The following is a 6646-nucleotide window of genomic DNA, read 5'->3' as shown; positions in this document are numbered from 1 at the left end:
CATCATGCCGGTTTACAATTAACAAAGGGGTGTAAAATACAATAAGATAGTGAACTCCCTACAATCCAGTGGGTTGCTCAATCCGAGGCAGCATGGATTCACCAGGGCAAGGTCCTGTCAGATGAATCTGATTTATTTTTTTGATTGGGTGACTGGAGAATTGGATCAGGGAAGAGCGCTCAATGTGATTTACTTGGATTTCAGTAAAGATTTTGATACAGTCCCACATAGAAGACTCATGAATAAAATGAGAAGCTTGGGAGTGGGCACCAAGGTGGTGGTGTGGATTACAAACTGCATGACTGAGAGGAGACAGCGAGTGATGGTAAATGGAACCCACTCTGAAGAGAGAACGGGGATAAGTGGAGAGCCACAGGGATCGATGCTGGGACCGGTTCTGTTTAATATCTTTATGAGCAACATTGCAGAAGGGTTAGAAGGTAAAGTCTGTCCATTTGCAGATGATACTAAGATCTGCAATAGAGTGGATATGCCAGAAGGAGTGGAGAGAATGAGACAGGATTTAAGGAAGCTGGAAGAGTGGTCGAAGATTTGGCAGCTGGGATTCAATGCCAAGAAGTGCAGAGTCGTGCAGCTGGGGTGCGGTAATCCGAAAGAGCTGTAGGTGATGGGGGGTGAAGGGCTGATGTGCACGGAACAAGAAAGAGACCTTGGGGTGACAGTGTCTAGCGATCTGAAGACAGTGAAGCAATGTGACAAGGCGATAGCTAAAGCCAGAAGAATGCTGGGCTGCATAGAGAGAGGAATAACCAGTAAGAAAAAGGAGGTGATAAAGCCCTTGTACAGGTCCTTGGTGAGGCCTCACCTGGATTACTATGTTCAGTGCTGGAGACCGTATCTCCAAAGGGACAGAGACAGGATGGAAGTGGTCCAGAGAAGGGTGACCAAAATGGTGGTGGGTCTCCATCAAATGACTTATGAAGAGGTGTTGGTCCTAAATCTGTATACCCTGGAGGAGAGGAGATATGATACGGACCTTCAGATACCTGAAAGGTTTTAATGATTTATTTATTATTTTTTATATACTGACATTCAATCTGAGATATCACATTGGTTTACATTCAGGTACTTGTTACAGACCTTGCTAGGGGGCTAGCAATCGGCTACACCCATTTTCTCCAAAGGGGAGGAGCTAGCTATCTGTTGTCACTCACTCTGCCAGGAGGGTGGAGTTGGCAGGCTGTTCTGCTGTGCTCCTGAAAGGGGAAGGAGTAGCGATATGACATGACCTGCTCCTCCAGAGTGGAGGAGTTAGCTATCTGATATTCTGTTAGCGAACTGCTGTTAGGTGTTCCTGTAAGGAACGGAAGTAGCAAGCTGTATCAATCTGCTAAGGAGTAGCAATCTGTTATGGACCAACTCTCCAAGGAAGAGGAGTTGGCAATAGGTAAATAGTACTTCTTATTGAGATAGTAATCTATCATGCCCCCTGCTACTATACAAGCTGCCGGCAAGTCTCAGAGAAAGAGGAGTAGCTGTATATATAATACTTCTGTGAGCGGAGTCAGTGGTCTGTAGTGGTTGGCTCCCATAGGGTGACAATAGTGAAAGGACAAACCACTGGGAGGATATGGTGAATCCCTGGGCCAATGGCAGATGACAGCACCCCCAGGAGGAGATCCTGAGAGGAACCACCAGCTAGGCTAGAATATGAAATAAACACAAATAGTTCTTTATTAGACTGGAAGCTGGACCACCAGAGGTGGCAGTAGTGAGTCTCTGTGTTCGGCAAGGCTGAAGTCCTTCTGATACTGGAATATAATCTCTGGGTCGCTGAGCTGTAGAGAGAGACTAGAAGTAGTGAGTAGACAGGGTATACTGGATGCAAGATGGTACATTCACAATCGTAGATCCTGCAATGGTCTCTATGCCACAGAGAGACTTCAGTACATTCAGGAACAGGAGCTGTAGGCGAGCACTGGTTCCCACAAACAGTCTGTAATAAGAACTCACAATTGCTGTATGAGAAATGGCTTCTATAGTAGAAGAGAGTCTGTATAAGATTCTAGGAACATGGGCCCTCGTGGAGCGAGTACCGGTTCCTATCTGTAATCTTGCCAATGTAATTCTTGATCTCTGTACCTGCGATAACGTCTTGGACGGAAGGGAGTCTTCTGAGCAATAGGAATGTAGGCCCTCATGGAGCGAGTACCGGTTCCTATCTGTAATCTTGTCAATGTAACTCTTGATCTCCGTACCTGTGATAATGTCTTGGATGGAAGGGAGTCTTCTGAGCAATAGGTAGGAATGTAGACCCTCGTGGAGCGAGTACCGGTTCCTATCTGTAATCTTGCCAATGTAACTCTTGATCTCCGTACCTGTGATAATGTCTTGGATGGAAGGGAGTCTTCTGAGCAATAGGAATGTAGGCCCTCGTGGAGCGAGTACCGATTCCTATACAATAGAACTCACTGTGCTCACGTCCGCGATCGTCTCCAGGAATTGAGGAGTCTTCTGAGTGTTCTGGCAATCTGAAATCAAGAAGAGAGAGCAGAGACCCCGTGGAGCGGGTACTCCTGGTAAGTTTGAAAAGGCCAAGCAGTGGGGATGGGCTCCCCGGCTGACTCGGATCGTTGTTGCAAGTATTGTGGACTGCCGAAGCAAGTCCGTTGGAGTTCCTTGCTAACTCGTTAGAGGTTAACAAACAAAGACCTTTTAAAGTGCAGATAGATGACATCACTACAGGGGGGACGCCCCCAAGGTTTGCACCCTTGCTGGTACAAGTCTGGAGCATGCACACACACCCCCTTATGTCATTGGGAACATGGCGGATCCGAGGCATCAGGCCAGCCCAGGAGAACCGGGACTAAGGAGGTGGAGAGAAGCTGCAGCTGCACTGTCCGTCAGAGCAGAAAGGAGCCATATCCCAGGTAGAGAGGGTGGAGCAAGGGGCAAGAAGAGGCACTAACACAACAGTACTGTAGGTATTTCCCTACCCCCAGAGGGTTTACAATCTAAGTTTTGTACCTGAGACAATGGAAGGTAAAGTGACTTGCCCAAGGTCACAAGGAGCAACAGTGGGACTCAAACGCTGGTCTCCTGGTTCATAGCCCACTGCTCTAACCACTAGGCTATTCCTCCTCCCTAATGATGTACAATCAATGACAAACCTTTTCCGTTGGAAAGAAATCAGTAAAACTAGGGGTCACAAAATGAAACTCCAGGGAGGACGACTCAGAATCAACGTAAAGGGTGGTGGATGCCTGGAATGCCCTTCCAGAGGAGGTGTGAAGACAAAAACAGTAAAAGATTTCAAAGGGGCAGGGGATAAACATTGGATCTCTTAAGGCTAGAATGAAGAAAAGAGTGCATGGGGGTAACTTGCTGGTGTGGCAGTTATGACCCTTAACCAATAAACCTTCCTACTGTTGATGAAACTCCATCATTGCTCTCTGCTTTTACAGCAGAGGAAAAGGGGAATTAGATTCAGACAACAACCAACAAGGACATTGAATTGCACAGTCTGGGAAAATAAATAAGCATGGGAGTAACTTGCTGATATGGCGGTTACTACCCTTAACCAATAAGCCTTTAAGCTGTTGTTTCAACTCCAACATTGCTCTCTGCTTCAATGGCAAGAGGTAATGGAGAATTGTACTCAAATGGCAACCGATAAGGACCCTGACTTTGACAGTCTGGGAAACTGATAATTATGAAGGTGACACACGCACACACACACGTTCTCACACAAACACACACATGCACAAATACACAGGCTCTTAGACACACATTTGCTCTCAGTCATTCACACACATGCACACATGGCCTCCTGTTATCTTCAGGCCAAGGTGGGATGAGCCCCATGGGCCTCCTGATGTCTTCGGGTTGTAGTGGGATAAGCTCTATCACCAGGGCCAGTGCAAGGGTATTAGGTGCCCTAGGCAAAACTTTACCCTTGTGCTCCCCCCACCAACTCAATCCCAGAGTCTTTGCTCTTTCCTCCACAGGCATCCTCACCCATCTCATCACCCAGTCCTCTCTCACTCAATCCCCCAATGCTCACTCTTGTCCCCATCCCCAATCCAAATACCTGCTCTCCCATAGCCAGGCTTCTCTTCCACCTGGGGCCACTCTCTCTCCCTCCCTTCTGCTCTCTCCCTCAATCCCCCCACACCCAACCTGAGTCCCTGCTCTCCCTTCAATCTGCAAATTTCCACTCTCCCACTTAATCCCTCAGTCCCTCTCCCCCTCCCCATGCATCCGTTCCTGCTCCTGCTCTGTTCCTCCTGGAGTGTGCATGCAGCAGATAGCAGCAGATAGCATGAGCTTCTCGGTTGCATGCACACTTGAGGATTTCCTGCCTTCCATTTCAGCCTCGGGCTTCCAATAATGACAATCCTGCTGGGGGGGGGGGCCTCTCAGGTCCTAACAATCCTTTAGCTAGGACCTGCCCTCAAGATGATATAGTATCCTCTTGCACAGAGACTAGGTCTCCAGGAGCACGTGCCCATGGGGGGAAGGGTTAGGATGGCCGTTATAATTGGTGATTCAATTATTAGGAAAGTTGATAGCTGGGTCTCTGATGGATGTAAGGATCGCTTGGTAATTTGCCTGCCTGGTGTGAAGGTGGCGGACCTCGCGTATCACACGTGGGTACCAATGATCTGTTCAAGTCATAAGAACATATGAAGATGCCATACTGGATCAGACCAAGGGTCCATCCAGCCCAGCATCCTGTTTCCAACAGTGGCCAATCCAGGCCATAAGAACCTGGCAAGTATCCAAAAACTAAGTCTATTCCTTTCATGATTTTGTAGACCTCTATCATATCCCCCCTCAGTCATCTCTTCTCCAAGCTCAACAGCCCTAACTTATTTAGCCTTTCCTCATAGGGCAGCTGTTCCATGCCTTTTATCATTTTGGTCGCCCTTCTCTGCACTTCCAGCGTAACTATATCTTTTTGAAATGCGGCAACCAGAATTGCACACAGTATTCAAGATGCGGTTTCACCATGGAGTGATACAGGGGCATTATGACATCCTCCATTTTATTCACCATTCCCTTCCTAATAATTCCTAACATTCTGTTTGCTTTTTTGACTGCCGCAGCTCACTGAGCCGATGATTTTAAAGTATTATCCACTATGATGCCTAGATCTTTTTCGTGGGCAGTAGTTCCTAATGTGGAACCTAACATCGTGTAACTACAGCAAGGGTTATTTTTCCCTATGTGCATCACCTTGCACTTATCCACATTAAATTTCATCTGCCATTTGGAAGCCCAATCTTCCAGTCTCTCAAGCTCTTCCTGCAATTTATCACAATCTGCTTGAGATTTAACTACTCTGCATAATTTTGTGTCATCCACAAATTTGATTACTTCACTGGTTGTATCCTTTTCTAGATCATTTATAAATGTATTGAAAAGCACCGGTCCAAGTACAGATCCCTGAGGCACTCCACTGTTTACCCTTTTCTACTGAGAAAATTAACCATTTAATCCTACTCTGTTTCCTGTCTTTTAACCAGTTTGTAATCCACGAAAGGACATCGCCTCCTATCCCATGACTTTTCAGTTTTCTTAGAAGCCTCTCATGAGGGACTTTGTCGAACGCCTTCTGAAAATCCAAATCACCACCTCTACCGGTTCACCTTTATTGCATGTTTATTCACCCCTTCAAAAAAATGTAGGAGATTTGTGAGGCGAGACTTCCCTTGGGTAAATCCACGCAGGCTGGGTCCCATCAAACTATGTATATCTAAATGTTTTGTGATTTTATTCTTTATAACAGTTTTCATGATTTTTCCCAGCACTGAAGTCAGGCTACAAAATGTTTTGCATTGGCTACAGGGATGTTTGATATGTTGGCCAATGTTGCCCTCTTGTGGTGAGAGGAGGAGATGTTACTAACTAAAAAGATAACTGCAGCCCCTGATCCCCAAACCAGTGGACTCAAAGCAACCTGCCTCAAAAGGGTGAGAAACACAGCACACATCCACCACCGGATCATAACATTCATTCTCTTTTCAGCTCCTGTGCTCTCTGCATCTTGCTGGTGTCTCCTCTGAGTTCTTCCTGAGTTGGGGTTTCCAGTTATAAATCCCTTGAAATCCCAGAGAGGGCGCCTGTCCCCTCCCCTTCGCTCTCCTCATTCCTGTGCTCGCTGGAAGGATGTGGGCTCAGGGCTCTCTTTGATTTGGTCATTCAGCTTCCACAGTATGCCTTTTGTCTTGAAACCAGGGGCTTTCCGAGGCTGGCGGAAACGGCTGCAGCAGTCGTCTGGGTCTGTGGTTTTTGCTGGCTTCACTAATCCTGGCTGCTCCCTCCAGCAACCCCCTTCAGACTGCCATGAACCCAGAATCTCGAAAATACTTTCATCCCCTTTGGCTCTCTCTCCCTGCCTGGCCATTGGTCTTCGCCAGTGAGGACTCGGAGGCTTATGTCCGAACGCTGCCTCTTGATTGGTTGGGGTCAGCTTGTTTTGCTGATGTAATAACCCCAGGAGGCTGCTTTTGTGATGTCATAACCTCATCAGGGCCCAGGTGAATTAATTCTTGTTCCAAAAGCATAAGGAGGTTTTACCTCTGACATGGGCATTATCGCACCCTTCAGGGCTCTTTCCTACATTACTTCTGCATGGGGGTGGCAAATAATCACTCTCTGGACTCATGTTATGTTTTTTAGC

This window comes from Rhinatrema bivittatum, chromosome 16 (assembly GCF_901001135.1).
Source record: "Rhinatrema bivittatum chromosome 16, aRhiBiv1.1, whole genome shotgun sequence".
NCBI classification, from domain to species: domain Eukaryota; kingdom Metazoa; phylum Chordata; class Amphibia; order Gymnophiona; family Rhinatrematidae; genus Rhinatrema; species Rhinatrema bivittatum.
Note: the sequence above shows the minus strand (reverse complement) of the source record.